This window comes from Corapipo altera, unplaced genomic scaffold (assembly GCF_003945725.1).
Source record: "Corapipo altera isolate COAL_440 unplaced genomic scaffold, ASM394572v1 79, whole genome shotgun sequence".
Lineage (NCBI taxonomy): Eukaryota > Metazoa > Chordata > Aves > Passeriformes > Pipridae > Corapipo > Corapipo altera.
In genome coordinates this window covers 494,101-508,479 of record NW_020884927.1, presented here as the reverse complement: position 1 = coordinate 508,479, position 14,379 = coordinate 494,101, and the positions used below count along the sequence as shown (strand labels likewise).

At 49.6% G+C, this 14,379-nt stretch overlaps 1 long non-coding RNA gene across 3 annotated transcripts in view; it reads left to right on the top strand.

The window, feature by feature from the left end:
• The window catches only part of LOC113954363, a 39,264-nt gene extending 27,174 nt beyond the window's left edge, over positions 1-12,090 (top strand). For 2 of the 3 annotated variants that reach the window (XR_003530179.1, XR_003530180.1), the window contains 4 exons: positions 1,795-1,885; positions 2,300-2,453; positions 11,766-11,802; positions 11,876-12,090. This is a non-coding gene — a long non-coding RNA (uncharacterized LOC113954363). The remainder of the gene's footprint in view (positions 1-1,794; positions 1,886-2,299; positions 2,454-11,765; positions 11,803-11,875) is intronic. The other variant, XR_003530181.1, reaches the window with a different exon arrangement.
• The last annotated feature ends 2,289 nt before the right edge of the window (positions 12,091-14,379 follow it).

Genomic DNA, 14,379 nt, shown 5'->3' with positions numbered 1-14,379 from the left:
ATAACAAGTTCCTACCAGCTTGATATAAATAGAAGGCCAGGGAGAAGACTTTATCTTTGCCCCTCTATGCAAGAAGAGTTCAATCCTTATCAGTCCAAGGGCATCTGTGTGTGAGAGAAGGAGGAAGAGAGATGTTATGAGTGCCTGTGGGGAAAACTGCACTTGGAGACAGTATTCTACTGCATCCTGGGGAATCCCACCAAGATGTCTAAATCCATGTAAATGGAAGTACTTCTGGCCCTGCAATGGGCTGAGCCCTGTGTGAGGCTTTCTGCTGTTTGCTTTCACCACAGCCTTTCATCAGATAATGAAAACAGTGATGTGCGTGGTGTTACCAGCCTGACTCTGAGGAAGAAGGCCTGGAACAGGAGCCTGGCACAGGAGTAGAGGGTTGCAGCCTGCTTCCCAAGGGGATGAGGCTATTTTAGCCTCTGGCTAGTTGATGGGCCATCTTTCTGTTGCAGCAGCACTTGCTTTCCCTGGAGGATAATCCCTGTTTCTCGGATGGGCCTCTGGCTCATCACCCAGCTCCTTTCCTGCCCTCTTTGCCTTCTACAGTAAGCTGTTTAATCAAGGGTGTATCAAGATCCATCTGTCTACGCTGGTGTCAACAACTTGGCTTCAGGGACATTTTAAATCATTTTCTTACTGCATTGTGTAATGGATTTTGTTGCTGAGAGAATGGAAAGCAGGGCAGCAAAGGTGTTTTAATTACATCTGATTGTGGCATCTTGCAGACTTGCCCTGTCAGTTGTTCTGGCACAGCACCATTTAGAGCCTGCTTTTGCCAGCACAGGCATGTTATCTGGGGATTTACTGATCACAGAGGATCATTGCTATTTTTCACTCCTGCCATCATCTTGGGGCTGTGTCTTCTTTCTCTAGCTTGCTTTTGTGGCATCAACTTCTTCCACATTAGAGAATTTTAGTCCTTCCTTATCATGTCACTTGGAAGCAGTGAAAACCACAGTCACCTGCCTGTTGTCTGAGTGTCATATCTGGGCAGAGCAGAGGTGCTTTGCTTGCTCTAAGAACCTGTGTTGCTGCAAGAGAAACGTCCCTCTGAACCTTTCCCCAGCTCACATCTTCGTTTCACAGCCTGTCAACATAAAACCAGCTTCTCTTTTTCTGAATCAGGCAGGGGAAGATTGAAATGGTGTCTCCAGCAAGACTATTTGGAAGAAGGAGGGAATGAGACAGGGAAAGTTGCTGGTCTTGCTGGGCTGGGACACCCTGATCAGACCCATGGGGCCAGATCAACGGGTGGAGTAAATCCTGGGAAAGGCAGGAGTGTGGTAGGTGCAATAAAGCACATTTTTGGAAGTGCTTGCTCACCACACAACAGGAAGTACAGCTTGTACACGTTGAAATGGCAAGAGCTATTGTACCTGTCCGTGTTTTAGGTGTATTTGCACTGACACTCGGGGCTGGTGGTTTGTGCAATGCTGCCTGTGTGTTTTCTGGAGCATTCGGCAGGTAGCAGCTCCCAGTGCCCTTACTTTGACCTGCCTTCCCAAAGCGTTTAACAGGCAGTAACTGTTTGAATCTAACGTGGGGTTTGGAGGAAGGAGAGTCTGAGGAGGAGGAGGGTGGAGTTAGTGTCATTTTTCTGTATAACTGCTAATATGTGCTTCTTACCAGAGCTTTTGGCTCTGACTTAATAGGTACCAATCCACAATTTTTCAATGCTAGAGCGTGTTTGTGGTCCTGACAACACTCATCTGTGTCATTTCCTCCTCTTAAATAGATATAAGCTCAGCTGCAGATTAGAAGTGCTTTGTTTGTGATTTCTAGGTGCTCTACACTTGATGCATCATCTTTTGACAGACACAGGGCAAACTGTGCTCCTCCCTTCTGGCCTGGGTTGCAATGATGGATTAAGTAGGTAAGTAATAGAGTGGTAATGAGATAACCACTGACATCGAGCATTAACGTGGGAATAAATGAAGTTACCATCCAGAACTAATGGCCTGAACTATCACTGGGTTGTAATTAATGAAGGTGGTGGCTGAGATTTACAGGGATATCTTAGGATGCTGCTTGCATGCAGCTTTGGGTTTTATGGCTTGGTTGGAGAGAAATCAGTTAATGCCAAGAACTTAATGAATGGGCAGAAGCTGTTCTTTGTCAGTTTGTAGTGCCCTTTTTGTGGAAGAGGCCAGACTGGCACATGTGGATTATCTGCCTTTTCATTACTTCAGGATGTGGAAGAGGGTGGGATGCTGTGGCCCCTGACTCTGGGTCACTCACTCTTTCAGTGCAAGGTATCTTGTAAGTCTTGTTTCTTCTGTTTTATTAGGGCAGATAGCAGGAGCCCTGGTGCAAACAACACATTTGAAGTGAACCCATGGACGAGTTTGCTTGTATGTAGAAGAGATTGCAGATGACAGGAATTCTCCACCCAGGACCTCTGAACTGAGCAATGACAAGCTGCCCTGTTCTGCCCTGTGAAGGTGGGACATCTGGTTCCTTCTTCAGGTCTCCTCCTCCCTGTGGCTCTGTCTCCTGCATGTCACCCCCTCCCTTGCCCTGCTCTGGTGTCCATGTGATCCACTGATGGCCTGCACCTCTGCATGAGCTTCCTGGAGCAGGAATTGAGGTGTCCAAGCTGCACACAGGCAGTGTGTCCCTGCCCAAGACCCATCCCTGCCTGCTTCCTTGGCATGTAACCCTGCCAAATGCTTCTCCATGTGTGTTACACTTAGGAAGTGGTTGCTAGGCTCTTGCAGGAAACACAGCAGAGCAGTCAAAATTCTTCATGGTAATTGGTAGGAATACTCCAGTCACCTCACTGCTGCCTCCCTCATCTTTCCATGGCAACACTCTCCCTACAGCAGCCCAGGTGCTTGTGGTTGGATATAGTAGGAGTTTTTGAGCTCTCTGTCTTCCAAATCGTCCCTTGGAGCATGGAGGGAACATCTGTACTTTTAAAGGATTGGCATCATGTGATACATCAAGCAGCTTCCCTTGCTCTCACCACATTCCTGTTTTATGCTGTCAGAGACAGAAAACTTTGGAAACATGCCTGAATTGAACCCTTGCATATCTTTTGTGGAAAGAACTGTTGCCCTGTTTTTTTGCAGTGGGAATGTAAAGGTGCTGAAAGAGTCCTGAGTGTTTCTCTTCCTTCCCATGGCCTGAGCCATCACACCTCTCTGTGAGCAGGAGAAAGGAGTGGAACCACACTCACAGCATCTGGTGAGGAGAAAGAAATTCCACTTGCTGTGCCAGCACAAGCCAAGACCCAAACTGAACCAAGAAGGGACAGTGTATTCAGGGATATGTATTTTCCTCCCCCGGCCTTGGGAAGTTTATTGCCCTCCACAAAGAACACAGTGTGGTTGTCGTTCCTCAGCAGCCCAGGCGGGCTGTTAAATGACAAGGGAAGATTACCCAGTCTGTTCTCCAGAAGGCAAGTGAGTAGGAATTTTCCTCCAACTGATTCAGGACAAAGTTAATGTAGGGAAAGCCATTAAAATTAATGCTGGTAAACAAGGATAAAAACCAGCAGGGTTGTAACAAAATTTGGATCAGATTGGGTTTCCCAGCTGTCGTGCTGCTCGCTGTCTTAAAGGCAGTGGGCAGAGGGAGGGGGTAAGCTGAGCTCATGAAGCTCTTGCTGGAGGGGGCTGTGAGGTTGGGGCTGGGGCATCTGGGCTTCAGTGCCACCAGCTTTGTGCTCCAGCACTTCAATCCACTCGGGTGTACTGTCATTTTCTGGGAAGCAGTGATGCTGTTCTGTGTGATGGTTGTTCCATGGGGTATCTGTTCATGGTATGGTTATCTGCTGCTCTCCAGAGGCTGCCCTCAGCATTCAAGCCCTGCTCTAGATCTCTGGGAACATGCCCACGTGGTTGCTGGCAGCAGGTGATTTGTAAGCGTGTTTGGGAGCAGATCTTGGGCTGTTGGGGCAGTGACTTGCTCCAGGAAGATGATCCTGAGTTCAGATGGGAAAGGTGCAAAGGGCCACAGCAATTCCCCTCTCTGTTTTGACTACTCCAGTGGTAATGGGAGCATGCCCAGGTTGGGCAGAGTGAGGGTTACTGGGGATGTAGGTCCACTGTACCTGGAGGAAGGCTCAGGTTTGATGCCTGGTCTCATAGCCATGGTAGGTACAGGCTCAATGGGGCCCAGAGCATCCCAGGGAAAATATCCTGGCACAGGAGCTGTGTATCACGGCAGTCCTCTAGGCAAACAGCTTTTTCCAACCCCACAGCATACTAACAAAAGCCAGTCAACTTTTCCAGAACTCCTGGCACTGGATGTTCAGTTGACTTGACACTTTGGAATAGGTCAAATCCAGTATAACCAAGCCAAAATTTCTAGCCCCAGAAGTGAAGCAATGGCCCATATTTTCAAAAGCAGTCAGCCATTTCCTTGCAGTACCTGAGAGAACTGGATATTATGTTTGGAAAGAAAGAAGGTAACAGTCTCATCTCTGAGCACAGCCATCTTCAGCACAGATGAACAACATAGATGCCAATATCCATAGAAAACTTCCCAGTCCACCAGTCAGGGAAAACCACAGCAGGAAGATCCTTTGATTCCTCAAGAAGCATCATATCCCTTATATATCTCCCTGATGAGGCTGTGTTTGCTCAGATTTCACAATGATTTTGATGGCTCTGTCCTGAATGGTCAGGTTTTGCAGGGTGGGTTGGATTTTTGTGGGATCTCCACGCAGCAGCTCATCACAGAACAAAGTGAAGCTGCTGAGATGAGGAGCTGTGATGCCTCCAGCCCAGTGCAGAGAGCTGGAGCTGGGTATCTGAAGTCATCTTCATCAAAGAGGTGGAGGAGAGTCTGGGCAGGTCAAGACTGATGCTGGAATGGGAAGCAGCATGGAGGGAGGCCAAGAGCTCAAAAAGCTCTTCTTTTTGAGCCCTCATCCCTGTGAGAATCTACAGGCTGCCTCTACAGGGAGGCATCAGCCCCTTTTCACCAGTCAAGCTGCTGTCAGGTTGGTGCCTCAGAGGTGGGGAACTTTCTTTTCTTTTTCATGAGACTTCACCAAAGAATCAAGGTAACAGAATTATTTTTCTGTGACTATGTGAAACACTTTTTTTTTTCCTTTGGATTATTTGAAAACTAAAACTGTTCATGGGTTTTAAAATTCATGTCCCCTCCAGGTTGCTTTACTTTGTTTTGTTTCTTATTCCCTCTCCCTTATTCCTCAGAGGGAACCATCCAAACCTACACAGTGTGTTATTTCTTAAGGAAATGCAATCGTTTTCCAGTCAAACCTAGGCTAGAAATGCTTCTGGTGATTCATTTGTCTTGGGTGGAACAGAAACCAGGCTGATTCAGTGAGAGTTTTCTTCTGTGTGAAGACCCACTTGAGCGGGGGAGTTCTTTCAAAAGCTTTTTATTGAAAAAATAGAAGTTTTTATAGGCTTTGTCTGGGAGACCTGGGCTCCAGCCATTCTTTTGTTGCTGCTTCTTGTATGGTGCCAAGATCTGGAGCCTGGTTATCTTGGTCCCAGCTTCCCGTGCCTGCTGCTTTGACAGTCACTGCTTCCTCAGGGTGGGATGAGTAGGATGATGGTGATGCCATCTTTGCCTTGACTGCTCTTTGCACCACAAGTCTTTCTGAAGAACAAGAGTCACATGGGGGCAGAGCTGCCTTGAGTGCAGCAGGGACCCCCTGGTGAGGGGTCTGGGCCCTACATTCATTGTTAGGGTCTCCTCAAGCTCCTTACAACCAAGAACCCCTTTCTGAGGTTTCCTAGCATCCAGCAAGGTTCAGAGCCAGCCACCAGGAAGGCAGATTCAGTGGCAATAACCACCACAAGCAGTTCTCCCACTTTTAAACCAAGCCTGTTTAATGGTGTGCTCTTTGAGACACAGCTTTCTGTTCCCTCAGGCAACAAGGAGCTGTGGGAAACCCCCAGGCAATGGCTGAAATCAGATGAGCTGATATGTCACATCCCAAGAGTAATCCTGGTTTTTGAGGGCCGTTATTATCATCTCTGTGGGATGTCCCAGAGATAGCAGGACTAGCAAGGGGCCATCATGGAAACAGGGCTGGCTGGAGAAGCTCTGGCAGCAGGGATGCTTCACGGGGGACAGGAGTGGTGGCAAGTGCTGGTGTGACTGGGAAGAGAGCACACCAGGGGCTGGAGAGAAGAGAACACCCCTCCTGTAGTGACTGCTCTTCCAGCTGCCACCTCTGCTGTCTAGTGCTGGCCAGATCCATGGTGTAACTGCTCATCTCCAGTCCCTGCCTCCTCTGTGTCCCACGTGCTGGTTTTCCTATAAATAGTCCAGTGGGAAGCCACAGAGCCACCGCAGATGGCCCCCAGGTCCACGTGCAGTCTTGTGTGAGATCCCAGATAGGAGCTGTCAATTCCTTGCCTCGAGCCACCCATGAAACCTCATTAAAAATGATGTCCTCTTCCTTAACCCCCATCCCTTCCTCGCTTCCCATTCTGACTTGCCTGCATTCAAGCACCCTTATTAAACATGCACTTCTAAGCAAGGAGCGCTGACTTTCCCTTAATTGAGGCATAATAATTAGAGCATTAACACATTAGGAGGGTGAGACAGCATGTTTAGCTTTTGTGATTAATTATCTGAGGATTGTAATAAGTTGTTAAGACATTAATTACTCTGGCATGTTTATTGCTCTTTATTGCAGAACAGACACTTGGTGGCTGCAAGTGCTGGTTCATCTGGCAATGGAGTGAGAAGTGGGCTGGAGGGAGGAGACCACCCACCCACCCACCCACAGTGAGCTGCTGGTGGTGGGGACAGGGCAGGGGCATCCCCTGGGTGTGCCTTGGTGACCAAATAGGTTTATTTCTAACAGATGGATTTAGAGGTGATATCTAAGTCCCTTAGGGCAATCCAGGGACCTGGAAGGTCCTTTCTGATCTTTTAATCTGGATTTTTCTCCTCTTTTCAAATGCAGTGTTTCTTTCCTGGTGGTTTGAGCTCTCCCTGATTGGGCTCTTTGCGTTGCCGGGTTTGGTCAGTGTGGCTCAGTCTCTGTCTGGATCTTACCAGGAGGGTTGTCTGTATTAAAAACAGGCTGAAGTTTGGAGTGTCAGCAGTGGGCAGGGAATGAACCAGGACTCCCGTGCCCTCCCTCACCCCTCCATTGGATGAATTTTCTGCTGGATTTTTGGGAAGTAAGTTAGGGAAGGGTTTGGAGAGGTTTGAATTGATATAGCCTTCTCTTCACACTGCTCTGTGTCCCCTAGACAACTTCACGCTGGTGAGTAAGATTGAGTCTGATGGCTAGCTGAGGCCTGGAGGATGAGTAGTTCTTGTGTGTTCCTGAAACTCTGAGAAATAGAAAAGGCAGCCAAATCAGCAGGATGACATGGTGGGCCTGTTCCCAACCTTCTGCTCTTCCCATGAAATACTCCTGCTGAGGGACCCTCCCTGCCCCTGCAGATATCTGGGCTGGGGAGAACACTGGAGACACAGAGGCAGCCCCAACCACTGTCATGGGTAAAGAGATTTGGGAAGGTGATGGAAGACAAGAAGACAGGGAAGCTATGGGTGCAGTGTGTTGATATCAGTTTCCTTTGGGACCCCTGGACCTGATGTTTCTGATTTCCAGGCTGTTCTGTTATTGCAACGTGGGCTTGTGTCTCGGACAGCAGCTGATGGATGCAGGGGGCAGGAAGGGGGGCTTTCTCTGTTGCCTCTTTTTAAAGTTAAAAATTTAAAACATCAGTGATGATCCTGACTAGTCTTTATCCTTCCAGGATTGACCCAGTGGTCACTTTCCCTGTGGCTTCCACCAGCTTAAGCCAGTGTCACTGTCACTCAGTTGTCTGGATGGCTTGGGAGGAAAAATCCCTTCCCTGTGTACAGTCTGGGATCAGTCCTGTGTCAGCTGAATGTGATCTGCTGCCTTCAGCCCCTCAGAGCCCCAGCCTGCCTCTCCTCAGCCCAGCCTGGGATTGGCATTCACTGTCAGGTACCTGCTTCCTGCATTCAGAGTATGGGACGTGTCAGCCCAGCATTCCCAGCTCGGCTCTTGGGGGCAAGGCAGGTCCTGACTTATGAGTTTTAGCATTAAATAGAAAATTTCCTCTAGATGTGTGCAATAAGACAATGGCACTGACCTGTGATCCTGGCATTGAGCAGCGTTAATGACTCCCCTTTGCAGGTAATAAGCAGCAAATGTACACATTTTGGGGAGATCTGAATATTTTTTTCTTCCTTTTAAGACTGCTGTCTTCCTAGGCCAGACTTAATTAGTAGACCTCATTATTTCCTGAAATGTAACTTGACTTCCATTGAATGAGAATTGTTCAGTGGATGGGGAGCAGCAGAGCGGTGCTGCAATATTCATATTGTTTTAATTGCAACATTAACATTTCATGCCGCTCTTGGCACACTTTCAGGTGCGGCCCTTTAGCTCAATACCACATTGTGAAAGGCTGGATCAGAACAATTAGGATGGAGTGACTGGATTTCTGGATTTTCTTTCTTTTTTTTTTTCCTTTTATTTTAGTGAACATAAGCTTGGATTCAGTTCCCATCACTCCTTTTGTTGGGCAGAGCAGGGAGTCAAGCACCCCTGGAGTGTAAATCCTTTTTTTTTTTCTTTGGAATAAGGGATGTGCTGTAGGGCATGTTTGAATTGTCCTTTTGTGGAGCCGAGGCCCCGCAGGTACAAGCGATACCAGGCTGATGGCACCTCCTGGGACTTGACCTTTGCTGGGTGAATCAGTCAAGTCCCAAAATGAGTCTGGCCAGCTGGGCCAGTGTCACCACGTGTGAGCTGAAGAGAAAAAGGCTGTTTCTCTCTTCTCAGTTACTTCCAGGGCTTTGGAAGGCCTGAGGCTGGAAATGACGCTGTGAACAGATAACGACTGGGTCAGTGCAGATCCTAAATGAGCACAGATCCCTGCTCTGTCCACATATTGCATATAGGGTTTGGCTTTCCTGCAGCAGGGTCAGACAACCCTGAAATGCTGAGCTCAGCCTCAGCAAGCTCTGGTCACCTTTGCTGCCTTGCCAGGTACCCTACGCTTGCCCTTAAACTTCCCCATATCAGAGAGCAGTGAAGAGTGACAGGAGTTCCTGGCAAAAGCAACTCTGGATTCCACCCTGGAACAGCCTAATGAGGGTCTCCTAATTAGGTCACTGGAAGGGGCTGAGCAAGGAAGGCCAGCCAGCAAGCCTAGTCAGTGGCTTCTTGGTGTTGTTCTCCAAAGGTTGTATCACACTGTGAGATATGTGAACTTTAATTGACTTCAAAGGAGAACCAAGAGGCTGTTGTGTCCCCTTCAGCCTTTAAGAGGAAGAGGAAGGGTCTCTGTGGCTGCCTCTGTCCTGCTGAGAAAGGATAGCTTGCAGATCCATATGGGAGCTGGTGTGTGGGTCTGGTGGACAGCAAGGACTTGTGTATGGAGGAACAGGCTCCTTCTCACTCACAGCAAGTGCCACTAATCAGTCAACCTGCTAATGGGTAGCTTGACATGTAAGTGATCCTGCTCAGAGCTCACCGGGCGGCTGCTCGGGCTCTGGGCTGCCTTCCTGGCATTTGCTGGCAGCAGCCTGTGGATGAAACATCATGCTGGAAGGTGAAATCTCTGTCAGTGTGGCAGAGAGGCAATGGGAGGGTTGTGGGGAAAAGGAAGCTGGTCTGCCCATCAGTGCTTCTCCTTGGAGCCGGGCGTGTCCCTTCCACTTTAGGCAGCAGCTGAGCTCAACCGTAAGTGTGGGACAGCAATTAAAGTTGGAAATGCAGCAGGACTTTGGCTTGGCCACTAGAGGAAAGGCAAGGGAAGGGCACATATTCCATTTTCAAGGGCTTTCCAAGGGCTAACATGGCTTATTGACTGGCTGGCTTTCCTATGAGCTAAAAAGGCTTGAAACCTTCTCCAGCTAGTACTGTGTGCAGTGGGATCCATGAGATCTCATCTCCTGCAGATGTACAGTTTGGGTTTGGAGTCTCTGGTGTCTAGTAAGCTGTTTGTGCTGAATGGAGCATCTCCCCTTCCCGGGATATTTATAGCCTCTCTCTCTCCCACGCAGATTGTCTGATGTCTAATAAGGGATGATACACTACAGTTTGGAAGGTGCTAATGATGTCTCTCCTCTGATAGTCTATTCCCATGAAATTTATAGACTCTGACTGTCTCCAAGACCTCTGTTTCTCTGTCACATCAGGTTGAAATCTGTTTGCAGTGTCAGAAGTTGCTGGGGAGTGGGCAGAGGACAGACTGATGCAGCAGGATTGCATATGCTTTGCACTTCTTAGGAAACTAGGCTGAAAATGTACCCAGCTCTGTTTCCTGCAGATCTGGGGTGGGGGGCAGCTGTGGCTCAGATCACGGAATTGTGTGTTTGGGAAAGCAAGCTGGTTGTGTGGGAGGAAGGTGATGAGCTCAGAGATTACCCAGGAGGAGGAGTGCTCAGCCTCCACTGCCATGCTGTGGGTTCCTCAGGCACATTCGAGCTGCCTGGGGTGACCAGCAAGTGCAGAGCGTGGTCTCTTGTGGGAAACAGCCCCTGAGGAGGATAAACGAGCCAGCCCAGAGCTCGTGGCTGGTGTGAAGAATTGCCTGGCTAAAGGATAATGAATGCCACAGCAGGAGACAGAGCGTTTCTCTGAGGCCATTCATCCCCTTTATCACCCCGCTAACAAGCCCCAGAGCGCCTCTGGAGAGAGTTCTCTGGAGCAGCACCATCCCTCAGCCGTGCTGCTGGCTGGGTGCTGGGAGTCAGGGGCACGGAAAACCACAGACCACCCCCCCAAACAGCAGCCCTGAATTTGGGTGTCAGCAGTGAGGACAGTGCTGTGGCTTTGCTGGTGTGGAGCCCATGCCCTTCTTCGTGCTGTGCTTGGTGCCACCTGAGAGATCTGGATGTCAAAGCCAAGCATCCGTCTTTTTTTTAAAGTACTTATGGGCAGCACCTGCAGCACCTTTAGGAGCATTGCTCGATCCTAACTCCCAGCTTGTCTGAGATGTAAGATTTATAAGATTTATACAAGACCCAGGAGGAGTTTGGGGCCGCCGGCACTGAGGTGAGTTGGTTCTGCTTCACTTGCAGCACAGCTGAGCCCGTGCGTGAGCCTTGTGCGAGGAGGAAAGGGCAGGAGTGATGTGCTCTTGGTAAGAGCTAATAAAAGCTAATTCATCCCTTTGCTCCGAGACAGTAGGAAGCATTAGTGGCTGGCTGAGTGCCTCCTCCACTGCGGCAGCGTGCTGGGTGCCTCCGCCTTCCCCCTGGCTGGGAGCAGAGCGTGTCCTCCCGTGGAGGGGAAGGCTGGAGCTCTCTGTGGGAGCTGCGCCGTCTGCAGCTGCGTCAGCAGGCAGCCCATGGGGCTCTCTGTAGCTGGCATCCCTCCTGGGAAGAGAAACCAGCCAGAAAACCTGGGCAGGTGGGTCTGGAAATGAGGATGGACATGCCTCAGGTAATCTGGACTTCTGCTCCAGGCAAATGCCTTTGGCTCTGCCCCAGGGCTTGGGCTACAGCTCATGGAAGCAGAGCAAAGCACCATCCCGGATTTAGCTGGGCTATAGGAGACCCTCAAAAAGGCTGGAGCCGTTTGTGCCCAAGGGGGTGAACAAATAGGTTGGAATGCCTTTACCAAACAGCTTGTGCGCTCACCTTGTGTGCTGCATGTGCAGGTACGTGCTGTGCCACCCTGCATGCCCACCTGCCAGAGTGATTTGTGTCTGGGGCACGGGGCACAGTGGGTGAGCATCAAGTAGAACTAATTGCCAGTAATTAAAAGTGTTTTCCTTTTTTCCTCCTGTTTGTTTTCTTAATTTCTCCTTCTTATCCTCCTCCAGGTTTGGCTGTTGGAGGATGCATTTTGTGTGGTCCGTGGTAAGAAGAGAAAGCAAACAGAAGAGTCTGTTGTATTTGTGTGTCCTCAACAAATGCTGGTGGTGTTTTGTAGGGGCAAAAAAAAGAGAAGAAGAGCTGCAAAGCTTTGCAGATGAAGAGGACCGTGATGAGCAATTGGGTTGTTCCAGTGAGGGCAGCAACAGCAGGGGAGCAGCAGTTGGTGGGGATGGTCTGGAGTGTGTCTGCAGAGCTGTGGAACAGAGGAGAAAGTGTGTCTTGGAGCTGGGTGTCTCCTTGAGAGTGAGCAGCACAGCAGCAAGAGGATTGTAACCCTAATTTTTTCTCTCCATTTTTTTTTCAGGAGGTCTCCAAGCATTTTAAAAGGAAGTTAACACCACAGATTGGAAAACTTTACATTTTGAGGCTTCAGTGACTGGTTTAGAGCCAGCCAGAGGAACCTGTGAGTGCTGAGCCCTCACATTCTCCTCCCAAACCATCTGCACTCCAGACCTTGGCCTCTTTCCCAGGCCCCTGTGCTGACCAGACTGATGTTGGGGAGCTCACTGGAGGCCAGTCTTGTCCCATAGGGTGGAGGCAGGACATGTTGCCACCTGTGGCCACTGCCATCAGCTGGACTGGCTCTGGGAGGGAGGATGCTGGCACAACAAGTGGCCCTTCAAAATGAGGTTGGATTTATAGGGGTGCACTCTAGTCCCAGTCTGTGAGGCCCCTGTTCCTGCCCTGCCCTCTCTCAGCATTTTGGGAGGAGTTCACTTACAATTTCAAAACATGTGGTGCTTTTTCTTCTTTTTGCCCAGCACCACTAAGTGTCGAGTTGAAGGGAAATACAATACATCACCTTCCTCGTGGGCTGCCATTCAGCCAAGAGTAACAGAGATTAGCCTTCAATCACACGGGGGCCAGAGCTGAAGGAAACCTTCCCGAGGACACGCTGGAGAAACATTTTCATTAGTGGAGGAGAAGCTGACGGAGATGGAGTGGCCCTTCACCTCAGCTGCCAGACCTCTCGCCTGCCTGGCGTTAACAGGACAGGGAGATGCTAATGGAGGATCTGGTGCCAGCTGCAAGTCTTTAAGTGCTGTCTGCATCCAGATGTGAGGAACAGCTGTGACACAGCAAAGCAGTGCTTTTAGAGCCTGGTGGGGGTGGCTTTGTTTTGGGTTTTTTTCCCTGCCTGTGAGCACTCACTGCTGGAAGCAAAGTGGCTCTCAGTTAAAAGGGAGAAATGGGTGCTGGACCACATACCAGAATGGATACCCTGGCATGGGCCAGAAAATGATGTCCTTAGGGGATAAGGTCCATAGATCCAGGAGATATCATGGTCTCTGCCTCCTGCAATACGTTTTGCAATTTTAACAGGACTGCCTTAGTGGTAGTGGAGGCTTTCTCTGCTCCATGGAAAGCTGTTCCACAGCCTGCTGTTGCAGGCATTTGCTCTTATTTTGCATCCCCCCAGAGCAGTTGAGGTACCCAGGGTTCACTTTTGCTATTGATGTCTCCTTTGTGTTGAAGAAACACCCCCTGGACCCCAGCTGGATGCCTGGCACAGACCTGTCTGTCCTGGTTACTGGGAATTAGCCAGCAGGATCCCTGCAGCCACATCTGCCGTCCCCCACCACCTCACCTCCCTGGGGCTGGCGTGCTCCTGACAAAGGCAGGCTCCATCTCTTTCACTCACAGCTGAAGGATGCCTTGCCTGGTCCTGTCTTGCAGGTTGGAGGGAAATCGTTTTAATTTGTGTGGCACATTCCTTTGGGCGGGAGGTGGGGGGAGAAAAGAAACAAAAAAAAAAAATCCAGCAGAAACTCTGGCTGTTCTGGGTATTTTTAGCTGTTTGCAAAGGACCATTAATATCTCTTTCTCTTTTTTTTTTTTGTTTTGTTTTTAACTCCCTGCAGACCGTTCTCTCTCTCGGGGGCTGCCTGTGGTGCTGCATTAACAGCACATCTCTGTGGTGAAGGTAAGCAGGTTCTCAGTTTTCTGAGAGACTCCCAGGGAGCCTCATCTCTCCTCTTCCTGCATGCCCACCGTGTGCACAGCCCTCTGAGAAGGGGCTCCCTGGCTGGGAGGGTGAAGGCTCAGAGATATTCACACCTTCTGGGATGGGTTTTATCGGGAATGGGATTTAAGCTTCCTGACAGGGAGGCAGCACAGCCTGGCAGCCAGGGAATTGGGTTGGAACGCCAAATCAAATGTGGCTTCTGGTTTTGGAGCATTCTCACATTAAGGTACTTCTCATATCACCCTTCTCCCTTTCAGAACTGAGTGCAGCCAAAATGAGAGGAAAACCTGGCTCCTGAGCATTTCCCCCCCCAGACAATGCCTTCACCTGGCTTGTATTCCCTTTTCTCCTACAATCTCAGCTGGCTGAGTTTCAGTGCCAGCCTATTGAAAGGAAAGGCACGTGCTGGCTTATGGAGGGAGAGAGACCTGAGACAGGATAAATCTGGAGGCAATGAGATTGGGGGGAGGCAAGTCAGCTGCTCTGACACTTTTATTATGGAGCCAGGCTGCTTGGGAATGAATCTTTCTTGAAATGTGTTGCTGGATGACATTTCTGCCAGGTCTCGGCAGTAACCTTCTCCGAGCCTTGCT